This window comes from Microcaecilia unicolor, chromosome 4 (assembly GCF_901765095.1).
Source record: "Microcaecilia unicolor chromosome 4, aMicUni1.1, whole genome shotgun sequence".
Classification (NCBI taxonomy): Eukaryota; Metazoa; Chordata; class Amphibia; order Gymnophiona; family Siphonopidae; genus Microcaecilia; species Microcaecilia unicolor.
Genome location: NC_044034.1, coordinates 128995815 through 129020381, shown reverse-complemented (window position 1 = coordinate 129020381; position 24567 = coordinate 128995815).

Below are 24567 nucleotides of genomic sequence, written 5' to 3'. Positions count from 1 at the left end.
CTGTGTGTCCAATTTCCCATTAAAAATTGTAGTTAATTATGCCTATATTGGTTGCAAGTTTAGGCAAACTAGTCCAAAATTACCTTCTTAGTCATATTTGATTTGTGATATAGGTTGACTGTTCATATTTATTTATTTGTTACATTTGTATTCCACATTTTCCCACCTATTTGCAGGCTCAGTGTGGCTTACATAGTACCGGAGAGGCATTCGCAGACTCCGGTGTGACAAATACATAGTGATGGTGTGGTAAGATAAAGTTCGTGTGGAATAGTCAGCGGGAGAGTTGTGTTTTGTCCATTATGTACTTTACTATTTTTGTGTAGCAGAGGTCAGGCGTTTAAGTTGGATCTGCGGGGTATGCCTTTTTAAACAGGTTTTGTGCACTCTGGAGTTTCTTTAGGATTTGTTCTTTGCAACCTGCATAGATTCCATTGCAGCAGTCTACGTGGCTTAGTACCAGGTTGCGAAATGTTTCCCTCAGGAAGAATGGTTTCACGCGTTTGAGTTTCCGCATTGAGTAGAACATTTTCTTTGTTGTGGATTTCACTTGGCTCTCTAGTGTTAAATTACGGTCTATTATAATGCCGAGGATTTTCAGGCTGTCTGAGATAGGGAGGGTGTAGTCTGGAGTGTTGATGCTTGTGGGGTTGTCCGTGTTATATTGGGATGAGAGGATGAGGCAGTGTGTTTTTTCTTTATTGAGTTTGAGTTGAAATGCATTTGCCCAAGAGTCCATGATGTTCAGGCTGAGTTTGATTTCATTGATAATTTCTGTTAGGTCGTGTTTATAAGGAATGTATATTGTTACTTTGTCTGCATAGATGAAAGGGTTGAGGCCATGGTTGGATATTGACTTGGCTAGGGGGGGTCAACATTAAGTTAAAGAGGATCAGTGATAGCGGTGATCCTTGAGGTACTCCACAGTCTGCTTTCCATGGTGATGATATGTTCAAGTTTGATTTCACTTGATATGTTCTTGTGGTTAGGAATCCCTTAATCCAGCTAAGGATGTTTCCACCAATCTCGAAGTAATCAAGTAGTCTTAGTAGTATATTGTGGTTTACCATGTCGAATGCACTAGACATGTCGAATTGGAGGAGGAGGATACTTTTGCCTGATGCTATTTCTTGCTTGAATTTGGCGATGAGGGTAATTAGTACTGTTTCAGTGCTGTGGAGGGCTTGGAATCCTGATTGTGATTTGTGTAAAATTGAGAATTTGTTTATGTAATCATTAAGTTGTTTGGTTACCATGCTTTCCATCAATTTGATTACCAGTGGGATAGATGCTACTGGATGGTAGTTGGCTATTTCATTTGTTTTTTTTCTTAGTATCTTTTGGTATTGGGGTGAGCAGGATATTGCCATTTTCCTTTGGGAAGAGGCCTTACTGTAACATGTAATTTAGGTAGGAAGTGAGGTCTGCTATGAAGCAGTCAGGGGCGGATTTTATTAGGTAGCTGGGACAAGTGTCCAGTTTACAGTGTGGGTTGGAGAATCTTCTGATCATGTGGGTAACTGTTTCGATGGTTAGGGGAGCGAAGTCTAACCAGGTTCGGTCAGCCGGGTATTCTCTCAAGATTGGGTCCAACTTGTTGAAGTTTTCGATATCGGTGCTGTCCTGAGGTAGTGTGCTGCGTAGGTTTATAATTTTTTCATTGAAGTACTTGGCAAGTTTATCTGCGGATGGGGTGTCTGTAGTAGTTGTCGAGACCAAGGTGGTGTCTAGTAGTTTGTTCACGAGTTGGTATAGTTTCTTTGAGTCTTTGTAGTCTGTCCCTATTTTAGTTTTATAGTATGCTCGTTTGGTCTGTTTTATTGCGTATTTGTACTTTCTTTGGGTTTGTTTCCATGAGTTAAGAGTGTGTTCATCTTTTATTTTCTTCCATGCTCATTCGAGTTTCCTGGCTTGCATTTTTAGCTTTTTCATTTCCTCGTTGAACCATCGTATCGAGTTATGCTTACGTGAGGTTTTTGTTTGTAAGGGTGCTATTTCATCTAGTATGATTTTGCATCTTTTATCCCATTCCATGAGGTAGTTTACGGAGTCCGTTTGTGCTGTCCATTCGTTATTGTGTATCTGTTGCCAGAATGTTTGCGTGTTTATTCGACGTCTTGTGTTGTAGGTTGTGCACTCTTGTGTACGGTATGAACCCTTTTTCCGCCAGTTTATGGTTAGGTTTAGTTTGTAGTGGTCTGTTCATGGTGGTTCTGTCCATTTAATGTCTATTATTGTTAGGTTCTGGTCTGTAGAAAGTTTGTGTGAGATGAGGACGAGAGTGTGCCCTTTGACGTGTGTTGCTTGCATATGTGGCCATTTGAGATCCCATAAGTGGAGGAATTCCTTACATTCTCATGCGTTGGTAGATTTTGGGTCTTCTAGGTCATTATAGCCTATATATGGAATCAACATTTCAGCCATTGTGCTGTGGATTTCTAAAGCATGATGGCTGAAATGTTGGTTCCACTTACTCAGACAAGACCCGGATAACCACAACAGTTATGATGCCAGCCGCAGAAGTCCAAGAGAACATATCCTATATCTGATATTTAAATGCAGTTCCTCATGGATATCCAATTATAATATAAACTCTTTATGAAACATCATTTTTGTCAAAACTGAAGAACCACATGGGAACTTCATAAGGACATGTAATGAGTCAATTTATGGTTTATTTATAAACCTTCTTATTCACTGTAAATGCATGCATCTGTACTCCTAGATTTGGGCTAAAGAGGAGTGGTTTATAGATTATAGAATAGGAACTGGACACTAAGACATTTCTGAAACTGAGAGAAGGATAATCACTGTTACTTTAAGAAAGTCTTATGTTTTTCTGTTCTTTTGCATGCCTGAATGCAATTTGATATTCAGTAGTTCAATACTGTATTTGTGAGTGTGCTCTAACATTCAAGCTCATTTTTCACAGAATCCTTTCAGCAGCCTTAGCTTTGCAGTGATTATTATTTTATAGTTAATATTAGGGATGGGCAGCCAGAAATATTTTTATTTTGTGTCGTTTTCCATTACCTTTAGATTACTTTATTCTTGCGGTATCAATGATATCACTATAAACATTTCTATGCAAGATAATCAAAACTTAGCTAAATTTTAAAAAGAAGGAAAAAAGGCTTCAGTGATGTCTGTCATGTCTCAGTTGAACTTTGGACTAATGACTAGACAACTTCTTCACAAAACCTAAAAAAAACCTCCTTTAATTTTTTATTTAACAATTTTTATTATCTTTTCTTTTGCTATCTTTTTTCATATTAATATAGAATTCAACAAGTCTGTATTTATTGGTATCCAGTACTTACCTTGGTTTAAGTGCTGCCACGCACTATCCAGTTAACCCCAGACAGACAATTTAAATGGTCAGAAGCCTTTTTAATGCATGTTACATTATTGGATATGAACTAATTCCTGGGCTAACATTCATTAAATTGATTTAGCACACACAAAGGGATGAATTCTATTTATGCTGTGGCTGCTTCCTTCGGGTCAGCCATGTCTCCTCTGACATAATGTCTTCTTTCGGAGGAGACGGGGCTGTCCCAGAGGAAGCAGCCGCAGCATGCAGAGAGCCACGGTCCTGCGTGGCTTTGCTTTGTATTTAGCACCGTGACCTGGCAGAGAAGATAACAGGAAGGAAGGAAAATTTTAACAGCTCAGTAGTTGACTTTGGTGGCGGAGGTCTTTGTTGGGGCTGGGGAGGTTTAGCCTCCCCAAGCCTCTTATTCCGGGTGCCTATGGCTGGAAAAAGCACTATTGTATAAGCCACACATAAAATTAGGTGCAGTTTAGAAATGGAGCTTATGCATAGGAGTTGTATATAAATTTAGGTGCCACCATTTGCACCAATGAAAATGTTGTGCAAATGCCCGTGCCTAAATTTATGCACGTAGCTCCAATATTCTATAATTATGTATGTAATTGAAAACCACACCTTGATCCACCCTGAAATGCCCATGAGCCTCCAATTTCCATGCACTCTTTTTTGGGCAGTGCATAAAATCTAGGTGCGGATCCTGCGCCTAAATTTATACACACAGATACAAATTATATCTAATTAGTACTTTATTTATTTATTTGTTACATTTGTACCCCACATTTTCCCACCTATTTGCAGGCTCAATGTGGCTTACATAGTACTGTGAGGCATTAGCTACCTCTGGTGATGAACAAATACAGTGATATTATTGTCAATAAGATAAAATGTCTTACAGGCACATTAGGGAATTGCAGAGAAGAGGAGTTATATAGTGTTCATCGTGTACTGCTAATTACTTGTTAAAAAGCCAATAATTGGCACTAATTGGCTGCTTATTCAATTACATTGCACATGCAAATTGGGCACATGGCCAAATTTGCACACACTAGTTTTGGTGATTTTTATAGAATTAATGGGAAAAAGTCATTTTTTGTCATTTTTAATTTGACATGAAACAACATGGCAAATGTCACATTTTTCATTAAAGCAAAGAACTGAATTACCACAGATAAACAGGATCTTTGAAAGAGGTAATTCTTTTTTTAAAAAAACAGAATGGTTGCATTTCACCCTCAGGCTGCATCAAGGGTACAACTAAAATAAGAAGAAAAAAGCAACACTGGGCCTTCAGAACTAGGACAACAGGCGTACTTTATTAATCAATGACCCGACACGGGTTTTTTTTAACCTTTTTGCTATAGAGAACAAACTTTCCATCAGAGTCAGCACTTTTCAGCGCTTTCCGGCACAACAACATATAATCGATTACAACACAGGAGAAAGTGTTTCTGTTGAAGCTAGCGCTATTAGCGTTTTTTTCGGCATAGCGAAGATCGTAGATAACCTCTCAGTGCCTTAAGGCAATCGTGTTTTGTCATCTGCACATCATTGCATCAGCACATCGACCCCTGAAGCAGGCGCCTTTGTTGGCGCCGAAACACGGCCCGTGTCGGGTCATTGATTAATAAAGTACTCCTGTTGTCCTAGTTCTGAAGGCCCAGTGTTGCTTTTTTCTTCTGGTTTGTCTGACTGTATACTGTAGTGCCCTCTCTGTCTGTATTGTACAACTAAAATAATAAATAAATAAATATGTCAAATAATAAACATTCTTAAATATTAAATAACAATTAGTAATAAACATTAGCCAAATTTATTATTCAATTTCTTTAAATATATCAATATCTTAGGGGCCCTTTTACTAAGCTGTGGTAAAACGTTTTGGATATGTGAAATTAGTGCACGCTGGGCCATTTTTTTTTAACCATGGTAGCTAAAAAGGCTTTTCTTTAATGGGGCAGTAAATGGCTATGCACTAATATTAAAAGTAGTACATGTCTGTTTACTGCCTGAGCCCTTCATGCCACCTATTTACTTGGCAGTAAGGGCTCGCGCTACTCTTGCAGTAATCAGAGAGCTTGTGGTAATGTAGCTATGCTGCCGATTACTGCCTGGAATACCCCCGCGGTAGAAAATAGAAAATTATGTTCTACTGTGGGAAACAGCACATGCTAACTTTGAAACTACCGCAGGACGGCCACACTAACCCAGCGGTAATGTCAATTTAGCACATGCTACCCGCACAGTAGGCCTATCACAACTTAGTAAAATTGTCCCATGTATATGTAAAAAGTCTTATAGTAGACATAATATCATCAGTCAATTTCATTCATTCATTCTTTCCGTACAATATAATTATAGCCTTGTATTCACAGATACAGCAAATCCTAGAGTCAAACAGAAAGTTAGTTCAGTAACAGAAGAAAACAGCTTAAAACCAGAACACAATTTTTATATTAAACTCCATTAAGTTAATAATAAATTCTATCCTCATTTTAAAAATGAATGAGATTTTACAAATTCATATTGAGGGGTTCTTTTACTAATTTGTGCTAACAGATTTATAGATCCTTTTACTAAGGTGCAGGAAAAAAGGCCTTGCGGTAGCAGTTGAGGCCATTTTTCCTGCATGCCAGGGTCCTTTTTATACACTAAAACAAGTGGGAAGTGGACCAACGACTTCAGGACGTAGAGACTATGATGGTGTGTAAAAGAATTCTTTTATGCACCTCATAGTCTCTACGTCCTGAAGTCATTGGTCCACTTCTCACTTGTTTTTGTGCATCTATACCTCGTAGGATTTAGAGTTCATCCACTCAGTGGAGAGCCTGCCCCAGGGTCCTTTTTAATCACAGTGGGTAAAAAGCCCCCCCCCCCCCCACAAAAAAATGGCCATGTGGCAAAGTAACTCTTACCATGTGACCATGCGGCAGGGAACACTTACTGCCACCCATTGAGGTGACAGTTAGGGTTCCCGCGGTAACCCAGTGGTAGCCAGGCAGTGCACAGTGATGCCAGACTACCACCAGTTTTGCGCCTCGCTAGAAAAAATATTATTCTTTGTTTTCTGGAATTCCATATTACCAGCCTCTGTGATTTTCTTCTTCATTGACATTTTTCAAGTTATTTCAAATGAAAGGACATCCCTACCAGTATCCAGTTAACTTACGAGAGGAAAAAGCTGTCCTAAGTTATCCAGATTGTTATCTGAACGGTGGCACTGAAGATTGCCAGTGCCTAGGTCATAGTATTCAGCACTGATTTCTGGATATCAGCCAGTGCTGAACATTCAGGAATATGTGTAAATGCCATTGTTTAAAAGAAATGCTGGCTGTGACCTGTTCATTTAAAATGACTCCCTATTGTCTTTGGTGGGTAAAGAGAATTTCCCAACAGTTCACCTGACCGCTCAGCACATTGTCAATGCTATTTATATGTGACCATCAAAACAACCATTTTAGAAATGTCATTATTTTAACAACAGATGTTAAATTTATCCAGTACTACTGCTGGCATGTGCTGGATATAGAGTGCTACTGCTGGCATGTGCTGGATCCAAATAATAAATGAGCCCAATAGATCATTGCTATGCCAGAAGGGTCCAGTTTTTATCATTCAGTAGTAAAATATATAATGAAAAACATATTTTTTAAATGATGGAAGAAGGAGTTCTACGCAGGGCATGTTGGGGAGTTTTAGTTCTTCTTTATGTTATAGGACAGAACAACTGAATATGATGACATAATTGTACAAGAAAAGCATTCTGCCATATGATTTAATGTGGAGCATAAAGCAAAAACAACAGCAATAATCATATAAATCTGATAAACTATTTTAGTAGTATAATGATAAATGCAGCCCACTCACTTCCTTAATGCATGAAAGTGCAGATCTAGGGTTAATGACTGTTCATCAATACAAATTCAGTGTATTACTTGCTTTATCACCACTTTAAATTATTTTAAAGGTTTCTCAGTGGCTTTTGCTAACCCTGATATTTACAGTGTATTTCTAGTCATTGCACAATCTTTCCCTACACACTTGTTTAATAGAAAAAAGAAATGACTTCTTTAACTTAGTGGATAAAGAACTGGTCTTTCACCTCAGGGACCCCAATTTTAGTTCAACCGACAGTGCTAAGTGAAATGAGTTTGGTTGTCTCTATGCAGTCTCTAGTGAACAGTAATCCATACCACAATACTATCATTTGGCTTAAATCACTATTCAGAAGAAGTGCAGAGCTAGTATGGATTCTAAATTGTTTTATGTCCCTGTATCTTTCAATCCCTTGCCTTCTCCTCAATACAGTTTTTAAAATCAGATCAGGAAAATAATAGCTTTAAAAAAAAGGGAAGAAAAAGAAGAATGGCAGCAAAAATATTTCATTTGGCTACATACATAGCCTTGAGATCTCCAGTTTCATCAATGTTAACATTACACAGATTCTGGCTTGCAAACATCCCTAGAATAGGAACTGGAACCTATCCCAACTCCTGTAGACTTCAGTGCTTAACCATTTCAAAACATTTCAGGTTTGCAATGTATAGTTACAAAGACATTAGTGAACCATATGCATTTCTCCTTTTCCAGAGCTTTGGAGATTCAGTACATCCTGCAGAGAAATTCTTTTGTTATACTGCAAGAAATTAGGCAGTGACCTTGCCGCATAGGGAGGTCAGATACACAAACGAGCAGTGGCCTAGCACTTGATTTGGGAAAGGGTTTGGGGCAATGGGGGGGGGGGGAAGAGAAGCAGGTAGGTAGGTAGGAAGGAATGGGGGACTCAGAGGAGTCATAGGCAGGTCTAAGCAGGTTAGAGCAGGGATAAGAACATGGGATGTAGTTGAGAGTAGGGAGGAGGAGGGGTGCTATAGTTTGGAACGAGGGGAAGACAGGTGGTTTTAAGGTCAGTGGAGACTAGGAGAATGAAGAGGGGCATTTCCAAGGGTGCAATCACCATTTTGCTTACTGGTTCAACTGCTCCCCCCCCAAGTTCAGGGGAGGTAGGGGTCATGTTGCAGCATTCGGAGGTGGGTCCTAGCCTGATAGAGCACATAGCAGTATTTTTAGACAAAATCAAGCATTAAAAGTGGTCATATGTGAAATTGTTTGTCACATGCTAGCAGTGACATGAATGATGTCAAATACCCAGGGCAGTCCCCCTCTTCTACAGAGTGGGGCCAGTGCCAGAGAAACAGAAAGATGGCAGTGCCTACCCTAGATTTTGACAGAATGGGGGGGGGGGGGAGCTGAAGACATCAACAAAAGAAGTTAATGGTTAAAGAGTTACGGCAACCCCTGATGAAGGAAGTGATGGCAGCATATCGAGATTTCTAAGGTCTATGCCCAGACAGGGCAGAAATATGCTTTGGCTGGTGAGTATGGAGAAAATAGTTGGAGCTGTGTGACTCGAGAGGCTAGACACCCTGCCCTGAAATGATTTAGATAGAATATTGACAAAGATTAATATATGTAATGCATTATACTGTAAGTTGAATTCATGTATATAATTGCATGATACTATAAACTGCATTTAACATATGTAAGTAGTAAGAAGAAATCTGCCGGATGACGGAGAACTCAGAACGCCCCACGGTAGATACAACAGTAAAAAAAAAAAAGTGGGAGAGCGACCAAGGAAGCCAAAGACAGGAAGATGTACATTAATAAGAAGGTTTATTAATGTACACCTTCCTGTCTTTGGCTTCCTTGGTCACTCTCCCACTTCTTTTGTTGTACATATGTAAGTAGTGCAATGTTGCAGCCATAATAAATCCACTCTTTTTAGAAAATTTGTCATGTATTGATATTTTGGAGGGTTGTGTGTTGGATGAAAGGAGAGTGCCAAGGTGCTACCTGCCCAGTTTGAGTACCCTCTATTGAGTCATTACCTTCAGATAGTTAAATTTGGTTTTACAATACATTATTAGCTTAGAAGTGTGCTGATAGTGTGACAGAATGTTCTAAAACTGTGGTTCTCAACCCAGTCCTCTGAACAACCCCAGGGGCCCTTTTACTAAGCCATGTAGGCACCTACGTGTGCCCAATGCATGTCAATTCGGAGTTACTGACCGACTACCAAGTGGCCCGAGCAGTAATTTCATTTTCTGGCGTGCGGTGGAAACCGGGAGGTAATCGTCATTCTATGTGTGTAGACCATTACTGCCCAGTTAACACGTGAGACCTTACCACTAAGTCAATGGGTGACGGTAAGGTCTCAGGCCCAAAATGGATGCGCGGCAATTTTAATTTTGCCGCATGTCTATTTTTGACCAAAAAAAGAGGCCATTTTTGCAGGTGTACTGAAAAACGGACCCGTGAACGTCCAATACATGCGTCTACACCAGTGCAATCTATTTTTCAGCGCACCTTAGTAAAAGGACCCCCCCCCCCCCAGTCAGTTTGGTTTTTAGGATATCCACAATGAATATGCATGTGATAAATTTGTATATACTACCTACATTGTATACAGATCTGTCTTATGTATATTCATTGTGGAATTCCTGAAAGCCAGGTAGGTGTATCCCAAACAATGGGTGGGGAATCACTGTTATAGAATGAAAAGGTCTGGCTTTGGTTAGCACTATGGACTGGAAACCAGGGCACCTTAATTTAAGATCTATTACAGCCACTATCCCTTGTTGTGAGCTTAGAGAGATGTCTTTGCCTCTTACTCCCTTAGTTGTTCTCAGTCAAGTTAGAAGTTCCTGTAGGCTGGAGCATGGTATAATCCAGATTTTAGATGAAGACTTTTTTTCTGCTTCTTAATCTTATCTGACACTTCTAGACCACTAAATTCTCACAAAAGGTCGAAAGTGATTCACAAAAATCAAAAATACATAATACAATAAGCACTCTTTAAACTGAGTAAATAAGTATTCATTAAACAATAGTCTTAAGACTGTTACAAAATAGAGTATAAGAATGTTCAAGTCTTAAATCAATTGGAAGAGATTCAATAACAAGCAGCCTGAAAAAAAAAGATCTTTCATAATTTCTTTTAGACACAAGACAATAGATCGGAGGGTAAAGAAGAATGTTGTTATTATTTAATTTTAAAGTTAACTGTGATGAGGAACGATAGAGTAAATCATATAGAAAAACTGAAGCTAAACCATGATGTGATTTAAAACCTAGACAGGAAGCCTTATAAATAATCCTGGAATTTACCGGCAACCAATGCAAGTCCACCAGCAGCGGGGTAACTCTATCATATTTACTATGTTGGAAAATCATTTTAGCAGCTGTACTGTAAAAGTCCATCTTAATATATTGCTGTATTTGTAGAAGTAATCCTTCCATTTGCTGTCAACCCTCTTAAAGTAGACATCCTGTTATAAAATTATCTTCATAATGCTGTTGAAAATTTCCCAGATAGGGTACTTATATGTTCAATGGTTGTGGCTAAACATTTAAGAGCTTTTGAATGTTTGGTGGTTTAATCTCCTTCAAAACCACATAACAAGTGAATTAGTAGCACCTGGGTTAAATTGGACTGATTCATTTGATGACAGGAACAATCCAGCAGTTCTTGTTGGTTTAGTTTGCCGCATTGTGTATTTTAAAGCAAAGATACAACCAAGAGCAGCAAGGAGCTGGCAAGAGCTCTGGCCCAAAGATGTGAAAAGGCACAGATCAGAGAACAGGTATAAAAGAATTGCAAAGTCTTTGAATATACTATGCTGTACAGTCAGAATTATAAAGTGGAAGCTGTTGAGAACCACCACACCACTTCCTAGATCAGATCATCCCTCCGATGTTAAGTTTCATTTATTTTGTTTGATACAGTGCCTTTTCATGTGTGCCTCAAGGTAGTTTACAAAGTTAAAAATGTGAGAAATAGAAAGACAATAGACAGAGACAGTGGTAAAAGTATAAGGCAAAAATTAAAGCAGCCCGAGATAAGTGAGCGGATTGAACTAAAATAAATAATGTAGGAAAGATAATAATATAAGTCCACAGGGCTGAAGTGATGATTAAGCAGGAAGGAAATTAATTAGGGAGGCAATTTTTATTTATTTAGTTTGTAAAGGGGTCCTTTTACTAAGGTGTGCCGAAAAGTGACCTGTGCTGGTTTAGACGCGTGTATTGAATGCACGCAGGTTCATATTTCAGTGCTCCTGCAAAAATGCCTTTTTTTAAAGCCAAAAATGGATGTGTGGCAAAATTTAAATTGGCACAAGTCCATTTTTGGGCCTGAGACCTTACAGCCACCCACTGACCTAATGGTAAAGTCTCATGCGTTAACTGGGCAGTAATTGTCAGCACGCGGACAATGCTAATTACTGCCTGGTTAGTGCTGCACGCCAGAAATTTTCCGGGGCATGTAGTAGGCACACGTAGAAAATGAAACTACTGCCCGGGCCACGTGGTAGCCGGGCAGTAGTTCAAAATTGATGCACGTAGGATGTGTATATGTGCCTACACGTCTTAGTAAAAGGTCCCCAAAATTTGTTATACCACCTTTCAACAAAGATATCAAGATCTGATGAAATTAAAATAGAAAATGTTGGTTTGAAGCATCATGTCATTATGGGGATGTTTTTGATCAGGAGGGTCTGGTGCAGAAAATTTTAGAGTGGTTGTGTAAAGCATAATTCCAGCCATTGATAACTGAAATGCTTTGTATTTAGGTTTACTAGATTATGTGGTGCAAGTGCTACAGGCTGCACAAAATGGTACCACCAAGACTAACATCAAAATGTTCCATATTTGAACATATTTCACCTATTTTGTATAATCTGCATTGGCTCCCACTGACCTGGTGGATCCCATAGCAAGGCCCCAGCCATCATAGCCTCAGTTTGAAAATATATCACCCTGCATGATCATTGCAATTGACCGAAAAGAAGATTTTGGGTGTGTTATCATTCCGTACAGTAAGTTTATACTCACTCCAAGGTAGTACCTTTCAAACAACAGGCTTGCAGCTTTGGAATGTATTGCCTTTTGAACTAAGGAAAATAGAACAAATGTTGTCTTTCTGGAAACAATTAAAAATATAGCATGTGCTTACTGCAGTTTAAAGGGCTAGATGCTATATATGGTGCCTGAAAAATCATCATGGAAAACAATTCTGTCTAGGCATATTCTCTAAAGCAGGCCTATATTTTATAGAATAAGGTTAAATTTCTGTGTGGTATATAGAATATGCTGAGTGCCTCTCCATGCGACCAAATCTAGTTACGGCCACTTATGCCATGTTTTACTTGGTGTAAATCCCGATACCTAAATTAGGCACAAATCGGGTGTATTCTATAATAATGCGCATAGATTTTAGAAATACCCATGCCCTGCCCATGTCCATGATCCCTTTTCAACTATATGACTTAGAATTTAGGTGCACCACGTTATAGAATACACTTAGGGCCCTGTTTACTAGGCTGCACTGTAAGCGCGTTAGCATTTTTAGTGCATGCTAAAAATGAGCATACGCTATGGCTAGAGACATCAATTTTTAGCGTGCACTAAAAATGCTAGCGCACATTAGTAAAGAGGGCCCTTTGTGAGTTGTGCATGAAAATCTCAATGCCAATTAGTGCTGGTAATTGCTTGTTAACATCCAATTAACAGCGCTGATTAGCTAATTAACCAGTTAAGTTATCCATATTGTTAAGAATATGCTTCAATTTCTGCATGGATTTTTAGGCGCCAAATATAGAATCGGGAGAAAAAATGACTTACTGCAAGACATGCTCAGGTGTCCTTCGGTCAGTTCCAAATCAGCACACACTAACCCCCTAAATCTACATTTGCGCCACGTTTTAGTTGGTACAAATGACCATGCCTAAAGTTAGGTGCGATTCTCACATTGTTATTGAATACGCTTTGGTTTTTGCACAGATTTTCAGGTGCCATATATTGAATCCAGGGGTTAACGTGCAGGAAAATCCTGTGTTAAAACACGTTAAGCCCAGATGTTGTTATCACAATCCCCTGAAAATACTGTTTATAGTAGTGGAGCTTGTTCTTTCCTTCTGCTGTTTTCCTCTTCTACGGCTCCTATTAGTTGCCTGCATCAGGGCTGTTTTGAAAGAGTAAATGAAACACTTTCTATTTCTCACAAGGCATGGAGGAGTAGCTTAATGGTTAGAGCAGCAAGTTAAGAACTGCACCAGGTACATACTCAGATTGCGAGCCCTCCAGGGACACAAAAATACCTACTGTACCTGACCACGTACCATTTCAATAGCTTTCAGGTTTGCAGATGGAATATAAGACAATAAGGGGGGAATTTTATAAATGTTGCTCAAAAATAGGTTCTGGAAAAGATCAGCACTAACCCCCAGATTCTACATAGCGTGCCTAGTATTCCGTGCTGAAATCCAGGCATATTATATAACAATGCATGTAATTTAATTGGCTTAACAAGCTAATCAGCATTGATAACAGGTCTTAACAAGCAATAATGAGCACTAATTGGCATTAATTAGAATTTATGCACACAACTCTCTAAGGGGCCCTTTTACTAAGTTGCAGTAGGCTCTATACGCATGCAGTGTGCACCAAAATGAGACTACTGTCAGGCCAGCGTGCCCTCCTGGTGGTAATTTCAGATTTGGTGCACGCTCATAATGCCTGGATGAATTATTTATTTATTTCCTCCTATATGCACCGGTTCTGATGGTAATCAACACTTGGTGGACGCCAACCAGTCACTACGTGTGTAGCATGTGAGCCTTTACGGCTAGATCAATGGGTGGTGTTAAGGGCTCAGGCCGTTTTTGGGTGTGCGCTGCTTTTATTTTTACTGCAGGCCCTTTTCCCGTCCCATTAAAGATGCTGTAAAAACTGGTCCAGCATGCCTACACTACAGCAGGCCACTTTTTACCATGGCTTAGTAAAAAGACCCCTCAGTGTATTCTGTAATGCACGGCACATAAATTCTAATGCATGCAGCCAAAAAAGTGGGTGGTTATGGGCAGGGACATGGATGTTTCATGGGCATTCCAAAATTTATGTGCACTGTTATAGAATATGCCCCTGTGTGCCTACATCTATGCACCAACATTTACTTCACATTTCCCTTGGTAGAAATGGATGCAAGTAGTTTTAAGTACTCTGATATCACCTAAGCAGGACCGCTGAGGGGGGGCAGGGGGGGCAAAATTCCCCGGGCCCAGGCTTCCAAGGGGGGCCCGACGCCGGGGTCAGGCCACCGGCGCTGCAGTTCCCGGTCTCACCTGCCTGCGTCCACGGCTCTGGGCCCCCTTCATTCAAAGTGGCAGTCGCAGATTGCCTCTCTTCTGGCCTTCCCTCCCTGTGTCCCGCCCTCGCGGAAACTGGAAGTTGCATCAGACAAGGGCGGGACACAGGGAGGGAAGGCCAGAAGAGACGTGATCTGCAACTGCCGCTTTGAATGAAGGGGGCCCAGAGCCGTGGAGGCAGGTAGGTGAGACTGCAGACTGCAGCGGCGGGGGGCAGTAGCGGCAGGGGGGGCGGGGCGGCCTTGCGCTGGGCCCGGCCTAGTCTCTCGGCGGCCCTGCGCCTAAGTGTATTCTATATACTGTGCCTAAATACAGGCTCCGCTTACAGAATACACATAGGTGGAAATTTATTCTGTGCAGAGATTTCAGTTCCCATATATATAATCTGGGGGTAATTGCTATTCTATAAAGGTTGTGCACCTGATTCTCTGGGCACCAGACTTACACAGTCAGTAGCTATTTTAAAAAAATCTTTTAATGAATCAAAAGGCAGTCTCATGGTGACTTGAATTAGAGTGTTTTTACCCTTGGGGACCTGTTTTGATTTCTACATTAGGGGCCGAAGATCCCTATGAGTGCAACTTTATAAAAATTACGGCCAGCTGCCTAGGTGGACTGTTTCTTTCAAAATGTACATTTTTAAATTTTGCCCCAGAAACGGGCATTATCTGCCAGATTCTATATACCGCTTAGCATTCCATGCTGAAATCCAAGCATATTCTATAACAACGTGCATAAGTTAATTGGCTTAAAAAGCCAATCAGCATTTTTAACAGCACTTAACCAGCAATAATGAGCACTAATTGGCAATAATTACAATTTATGCAAAAAACTCACTAAGCATATAATGCTCAGTGCCTAAGTTCTAATGCATGGAGCCAAAAAGGGGCATGGTTATGGGCGTGAAAATGAGCATTTTGTGGGCATTCCAAAATTTATATACACTGCTCCTCTGTGCCTAAACCTATGTGCCTGTATTTCCGCCACGGTTTTCCTTGGTGGAAATGAATGTACATAGTTCTAGGCACTGAGATATCAACTAAGTGTATTTTATATATCATGCCTAAATCTAGTTGCCTTTTATAGAATACGCTTAGGTGGAAATTTATTCCATGTGGATTTTTCAGGCGCCATATGTAGAATCTAGATCTGTGACGAAACATGTTGGGTTAATGGACTAAAACAGAAAGTATTTTGGACTTGGTATTTCCACTCACCATAAAGCTGTCTTTTGATTTATTAAAGGATTTTATAAAAATAGCTACTGGCATATCATTGCTGCGGGGGTGATTTTATAACAGGTCACCTAGGTTGGAGGCCCAAGTATAGACACTTATTTTAAGCCTATTTTATAAAGACTCATAGGTGGCAATTCTATACAAAGGTACCCACATTTGGGGAATCTCTATGCAGTGCAGTTTGTGCCAATTCTGTAATGACATCTGGGTGCCCAGATTCTGATACAGAGTACTAGCACAAACGGTCATTGGTGCACCAAAATGTACATGTGCCAACTTAGAGTAGAAGTCCAAAGGAGAACAGGAATGTATCCTCTACGAAAGTCCAAAGAAACCAGAGAAGTAGAGGATAAACATTGACTTCCACACAGGGAGTATCAATCAAAGTGGTCTTCATTAAGGCACCAGAGAAGGGTCCGTGTTTTGGCGGGAACACCCGCCTGCCTCAGGGGCCAAATACAACAGTACTTGAAGCTGGAAGGTGTTACAAACAGTGCATTGAATAAACTGCTCAAAGTGTGAGCAGAGTTAGGGATAATGCAAACTCTTATCGGATGTAACTGTAGTGTATAATCTTGTCTGTAATCATATAGTTACATCCGATGTTATTGACACAGAGAAAGGGGGAGGTGGAGTGAAAAGCAGCTTAGAATCCAAGAAGGTCACAAAGTGAGAGGGTTAAAAAAAACATAATTAACTGAATGTAATTTAATCACACATTTCGAAGGACAATTAAGCCAAAAAATAACCCTTAACTGCAGAACACGTGAGTGAAGTTTTAAAAAAGATTGATGCCTCTGTTGGGTTTGTCTAGAGATCAGGAAAAGTCTAATTCTATGATTCAAGAACAGCTCCTGCCTATGGCAAAAAAAATCTTCAAAATCCAATCCCTATCTGGCTGTAGAACAAAATCCACAATCAAAGTAGCATTCTGGACGCCTATAGTCTCATCTTCTATCATATGTGACAAATTCAAATTATCAAAAGGTATCTCGGACCCCTCTGCAATTGGTTGTTCAGAAGACTTCTTTGTATAGGGCAACAAATAATATATTCTGGAAAGGGGGGGTATGATTGTTTCGGGATCTTCAAATTTTCATCAAGATATTTTTTTACAGCTGGTAATTTAGGAAAATTAATGAGAGGCAATATCCTCAATCTCTGCTGATTTTCCGAATCCTCAGTTTTCCTCTGTAACAACAAAGTGCAATCCATAATTGTGCACTTTCAACATACAGCATTACAGAGCAATAGATACCATGTCCAATCTATCTAAGGAGTTGATTTGCCAAACTGCAGTAAAAAGTGTCCTTAGTACTTCCTTACATGGGTCATTCCTGTGCGCTAAGGCTATTTTTAATGCAGGGGTAAAAAGGCAGCATTTTCTATTTTCTCTATAAATGGCCATGTGCTATTTTTCCAATTTGTACATAGCTATTAGCGTGTGAGCCCCTACTGCCAACTATCTTGTAGGAGGTATGGGTGCACATGCTAATCACACACTGATCAGAATTTGGCAATATACTGTAGCTGCACTAATCAATTAGTGCAGAACATGCCTACTCTCTGTCCCCAGACCTGCTCCCCCAGCACAAAAAAATTAATTCTTTTTTTAGCACATGAGAAAAACTATTGTGGTACGCCTGAGCGTGCCCCATGGTAAGCCCTTTTATGCTCTGGTAAGCATGCGTTAGTGCTTACTGCAGATTAGTAAAAGACCCTGTAAATGATTTGCAGGAGATGTTATGTTTGTTAATTTTGTTAAATGATTCGATATTGTGTATGTTTTTTTTGTATGTCACCTAAAATTTTAAGAGCAGATTATAACTATTTCAAATAAATAAATGAGGGGCCCTTTTACTAAGCCACGTAGGTGGCTATCAGGCTTATTTTCGAAAGAGAAGGGTGCCCATCTTTTGACACAAATCGGGAGATGGGCATCCTTCTCTTAGGGTCGCCCAAATCGGCATAATCGAAAGTCGATCTTGGGTGTCCCCAACTGCTTCCCTTTGCGGGGACGACCAAAATTCCCAGGGACGTGTCGGAGGCGTAGTGAAGGCAGGACTGGGGTGTGCCTAACAGATGGGTGTCCTCGAGCGATAATGGAAAAAAGAAGGGTGTCCCTGACAAGCACTTGTGCGACTTTACCTGGTCCATTTTTTCTTACGACCAAGCCTCAAAAAGGTGCCCGGACTGACCAGATGACCACCGGAGGGAATCAGAGATGACCTCCCCTGTCTCCCCCAGTGGTGACTAACCCACTCCCACCCTGAAAAAACAAACTTTTTTTGCCAGCCTCAAATATCATACTTGGGTCCAGCGCAGCAGTATGCAGGTCCCTGGGGGGGAGGGGGGGGGGAGGGTCAGCGGAAGCATAGTGAAGGTGTGGATGTCCTTCTTTCAAACATTTTGGATGTCCTGAACAGCCCCCCCACAGGGACAGCCTAGTGGTTAGAGCACTGGTCTTGCAATCCAGAGGTGGCTGGTTCAAATCCCACTGCTGCTACTTGTGATCCAAAATCCAAATAAATAAAGGGGGTGTCAGAAGCATAGTAAAGGCATGGATGTCCTTCTCACAGAAACATCCACATTTTGGATATCCTCAACTGCCATCGCAGGGATGGAGGCATAGCGAAGGAGGTCCTTCACCCATACTCTAAAAAAAAGACGTCCCTGACAAGCACTTAGACATTTTCACCTGGACTTTTTTTTAAGGTTGTGGACGGCTATTATACACACATATTGTCTGCGTGTATGACGCCGTCTTTGACATGTGCAGAGCAGCCACGCATAATGCTTGGCTGCTCTGCAATGGCTTCTTCTTCTTAGGAAGGAAATCGTGTGCAAATGAGCTAACAGCGATCAGCTCATTTGCATGCGATTTCCTTCATGCATGCCCGTTCCATTCCGAATCGCTAAGGGATCGGTAAGGGAAGGGCTTTTTCTGTTTAGTTACTGCATCAGTTAGTCCACTGCAGTGCCCCCTAGGGTCCCTGGTTTTGTGCCCTGACATGTCAGGGGGACCAGTGCACTACGAATGCTGGCTCCTCCCATGACCAAATGAGTTGGATTTGGTCGTTTTTGAGATGGGGGTCCTTGGTTTCCATTATGGCCGAAAATTGGGGATGACCATCTCTAAGGTCGACCATCTCAACATTTATGTCAACCATCTCAGGTCAACATAAATGTTGAGATTTAGGCATCCCCAACCGTATTATCAAAACGAAAGATGGCCGCCGATCTTGTTTCGATAATACGGGTTTTCCCGCCCCTTCGCGGGCCGTCCTGCGAGGACGCCCTCATGAAAACTTGGATGCCCCATTCGATTATGCTCCTCCACCTGTGTTTAATGCACATCAATTTGGAGTTACCGCCTGAGTACCACGTGGCCCTCATGGTAATTTCATTTTTTGATGTGGGTGTGCCACGCAAGCCGGAAAATATTTTCTGGTACGCAACAGAAACCGGGCAGTAATCGTCATTCTACGTGCATAAATGATTACAGCACAATTACTTCGTGAGACCTTACCACTAAGTCAATGGCTGGTGCTAAGGTCTCAGACCGAAAATGGATGTGCACCAATTTTTATTTTGCCACACATCCATTTTCGGCAAAAATTTTAAAAAGGCCTTTTTTACAGGTGCGCTGAAAAATGGATCTGTGCATGCCCAAAACACATGCCTACACTAGCGCAGCCCATTTTTCAGCGCACCTTAGTAAAAGGGCCCCTAAATTGCTGGAACATAGTTAAAGAATTGCTAATATAGAGGTCCTTTCACCAAGCTGCAGTAAAAAGGGCCCTGTGGTAGTGGTGGGAGCAGTTTTCCCCACGCATCAGGGCCCTTTTTATCGCAGTAGGTAAAAAGCCCTCCCCCCCCACAAAAATGGCCATGCAGTAAGATTACTCTTACGAGTGGCCAATCCAGCATGGAACACTTACTACCACCCATTGAGCTGGCAGTAAGGGCTCCCATGGCAACCCAGAGGTAACAGTGCAGTGTGCAACGTTGCCCAATTACCACCAATTACAAACTTGGGCTACAAAAGTAAACACATTTTTATAGCACTGGAAATGACAGTGTGCTAGGGGTGAGAACTACCACCGGGCTGCTGCAGTAGCCCAGTGGTACTTCCTTTTTAGCGAGCAGTAAGCCTGCATTGGGCTTACTGCCGTTTTGTAAAAGGAACCCTTAGATGCTTCCTTATACAATGGTGTACAACTGCCATTTTGATGTGGTGTGTAAAACTTAAGCTTTAGCGCCTAAAGTTATGTGCCAAATTGGCACACCATGTAGAATTAGGGGGGTTGTGGAAGGCTGAGAATCTGTCTAACTGTTCTGCAACTCTCCATATAGCACTTAAAAAAGTTAGGGTGGCGCGAAGGCAAGAACTCTAAATTATCCATATATCCCCTAATCCTATAAAAGTTGCCAAAAATTGCACGTACAAATTTGGGTGTGTGCCCAATTTGCAGGCGCAATTTAATTGAATAATGAGTGAATTAGCACCAATGATTGACTTTTTACCAAGCAATTATAGGCACTATTGAGACTTAATTGGCATTTTCAGGTGATCTGAAAAATGGGGTACAGAAATGGGAGGGTCATAGGCACAATGGGGGCATTCCTAAGATTAATGCGAATAACAAGGATACCTGCCTAATGTAGGTGAGTATCTTTACACCATGTTTCAGTTGGTGCAAATGGCCATGCTTAAAGTTAGATGCAATTCCTGGGAGTAAGTACTATTTTATAAACTGCGCCTAACTAAGTGCAGCTTATAGAAAAGTGCTTTTTTCGGCACCCATTCTTCTGGTGCCATATATGGCGACAATATTCAGCTGCTCAATGGATAGCTTTTGTCTTTAGTTTAGGCCTAAACTGGCAGACCTAAAGTTTACCCCAGATTCTATATACATGGCATCTAAATTTGGGTGCGTTGCCAAGATGTGTGCACAAATTAATTGGTTAATGGGCTCTTTGCGCCTCTTTTACCAAATCATGCTAGCGATCCCAGTGCGGCAATGTCGGCAAAGCCCATTCATTTTGAATAGGCTTCATTGCCACTGCCGCTTGGGAATCGCTAGAGCGGTTTGGCAGAAGAGGTCCTTAACCATCAAAAATTGGGTGCCAACAACCTTGGCATAAGGGGGCCTCGGCATGCATCAAAAACACATGCCAATGCCAGCGTAGGCCTCCTTTTGCCGCAGCTTGGTAAAAGGGGCCTTAGGTGCTTTACAGCATAATTGCAAGGGGGCATGCACATGGGAAGCCAAGGGCGGGTCATACACATGTGCAAAATTTATAAAATATTATAAGCTGCATGTGTAAGTGCCAACATTTAGGTGCATTAAGATGCATTAACATTAAGAAGCAGTAACCAAAACTACACACAATATTCAAGGTGCGGTTGCACCATCGAACGATAAAAAAGATGTTCTTCAGCCCTTATATCAGGTTATGGTCTTACCTTTACACCTGCTGAAGACATGACATAAGTGGTCTCCTAAATTTAGGTTCATCAGTGCTGACTTACACTAGTATTCTATGATGGCTTTTGCATGCAAATCTTCCATTATAAAATACTAGATTAATGCTCAGATTTTTGGTGCCTAATTTTTAGGATGCAATTCTATAAAGGGCGCTATCTGTGTGCGGGCTGAAAATCTAAGAAGAGTGGGTATATCTCTATCTAATATATATATATATATATATATACAGTGGGGGAAATAAGTATTTGATCCCTTGCTGATTTTGTAAGTTTGCCCACTGACAAAGACATGAGCAGCCCATAATTGAAGGGTAGGTTATTGGTAACAGTGAGAGATAGCACATCACAAATTAAATCCGGAAAATCACATTGTGGAAAGTATATGAATTTATTTGCATTCTGCAGAGGGAAATAAGTATTTGATCCCCCACCAACCAGTAAGAGATCTGGCCCCTACAGACCAGGTAGATGCTCCAAATCAACTCGTTACCTGCATGACAGACAGCTGTCGGCAATGGTCACCTGTATGAAAGACACCTGTCCACAGACTCAGTGAATCAGTCAGACTCTAACCTCTACAAAATGGCCAAGAGCAAGGAGCTGTCTAAGGATGTCAGGGACAAGATCATACACCTGCACAAGGCTGGAATGGGCTACAAAACCATCAGTAAGACGCTGGGCGAGAAGGAGACAACTGTTGGTGCCATAGTAATAAAATGGAAGAAGTACAAAATGACTGTCAATCGACAAAGATCTGGGGCTCCACGCAAAATCTCACCTCGTGGGGTATCCTTGATCATGAGGAAGGTTAGAAATCAGCCTACAACTACAAGGGGGGAACTTGTCAATGATCTCAAGGCAGCTGGGACCACTGTCACCACGAAAACCATTGGTAACACATTACGACATAACAGATTGCAATCCTGCAGTGCCCGCAAGGTCCCCCTGCTCCGGAAGGCACATGTGACGGCCCGTCTGAAGTTTGCCAGTGAACACCTGGATGATGCCGAGAGTGATTGGGAGAAGGTGCTGTGGTCAGATGAGACAAAAATTGAGCTCTTTGGCATGAACTCAACTCGCCGTGTTTGGAGGAAGAGAAATGCTGCCTATGACCCAAAGAACACCGTCCCCACTGTCAAGCATGGAGGTGGAAATGTTATGTTTTGGGGGTGTTTCTCTGCTAAGGGCACAGGACTACTTCACCGCATCAATGGGAGAATGGATGGGGCCATGTACCGTACAATTCTGAGTGACAACCTCCTTCCCTCCGCCAGGGCCTTAAAAATGGGTCGTGGCTGGGTCTTCCAGCACGACAATGACCCAAAACATACAGCCAAGGCAACAAAGGAGTGGCTCAGGAAGAAGCACATTAGGGTCATGGAGTGGCCTAGCCAGTCACCAGACCTTAATCCCATTGAAAACTTATGGAGGGAGCTGAAGCTGCGAGTTGCCAAGCGACAGCCCAGAACTCTTAATGATTTAGAGATGATCTGCAAAGAGGAGTGGACCAAAATTCCTCCTGACATGTGTGCAAACCTCATCATCAACTACAGAAGACGTCTGACCGCTGTGCTTGCCAACAAGGGTTTTGCCACCAAGTATTAGGTCTTGTTTGCCAGAGGGATCAAATACTTATTTCCCTCTGCAGAATGCAAATAAATTCATATACTTTCCACAATGTGATTTTCCGGATTTAATTTGTGATGTGCTATCTCTCACTGTTACCAATAACCTACCTTTCAATTATGGGCTGCTCATGTCTTTGTCAGTGGGCAAACTTACAAAATCAGCAAGGGATCAAATACTTATTTCCCCCACTGTATATATATATATATATATATATATATATATATATATATATATATATATATATATATATGCCCTAATTCTATATACGGTGCTTAAAATTGCATGTGCAAATTTGGGTGTGTACCCAATTTGCATGTACAATTCAATTGATAAATGAGTCAGCGCCAATAACTGGGTGCTAACAATCAATTATCATTGCTAATTGGCATTAATTAAAACTTGCACATACATCTTTAGGCACCAGAATCTTCATGTAAATTTTACAGATAGATCCGAAAAGTGGGTGCGGCCATGGGTGGATCAGGGCGTTCCTGGAATTTGCGAGCAGTGTTATAGAATTCAAGGGATCCACACCTGATTTAGGGATAAATATTTAAACTGGATTTCAATTAGTATATAGTTTTGGGCATGGATCCCAGGGCCAAGCGCTATTCTATAAACAGCAAATAACTCAGCGTCATTTACAGAAAAGAATTGAGTCCATAATATATACCAACCATCAGTAGCCATATAAATCCTTTTGAAAATTGACTCAACTAGTTTCAGCCTCCTTTTTCTCTGTGCAACAAATTTGAAGATGTAATTTTGTGCAATTTTTTTAAAAAGTATACTGCTCCACCCCACAAATAACCCCAGTTCCATTTCTTACTAGTGAACCTCATGTTAGAAGTTGTAGAAAAGAAAGCAGATCATTTTGACTGAAAAGAACTAAAACCCTCTTAGCTAAAACAACCAATAGCATAGTTTGGCTTCTAGAAGTCATTTCCTGTTTGGGGTTTCCTGCATTTATCACTTTTTATGAATGAACTAGAATTACAGGTGGCCACACTACAGAATTAGGTACAATTTAAACATTTCTGCATGTTATATGTCCATAATATAAATGACGAGACGTTTTGCAAAAAATAGTATTTAAAAAAATCTTTGACTATGAAAAACTGAAGTATTTATTAGACATTAATATTTGATGGTGAGCTTTGGTTAAGAGCTGAGCTACCTCAGTTAGCATCATAAATTCTGGCTATGAGGAGATTCTTAACAAAACAGTGTAAGATCCTCACAGAGATAACCTACAATGTTTACCCTACAATGTAGCTGTAGCACTCTAAAAAGAGAAAGACCTACTAAAATTTGAATGCATTGCTTTATAAGAATATTTTATAATTTCTGACAACATGGTCAATTACAAGTTAATAGCTATATTGATATTATAATGTTCTTACGCTTTCGACTTTAATCTTTACAAAAGCAACAGTATATAAAACTCTGTCAAGCTCTACCAATACGAAAGAATGAAAATAGCCTTTTTAAAGATAAAATTTGTTGGCAACTTAAATAAGCAAAATCTAAAATTTTCTATTTTCATTCTAATTCAGTTTATATTCCAGATAAAATATCTGTATTGTTTGAATATCTGAAGGTTTGAAAGCACCTCTGTTCTGAACGGTGTGAACCCACATATAGCCAAAGGTTGAAAATTCAATTGCCTGT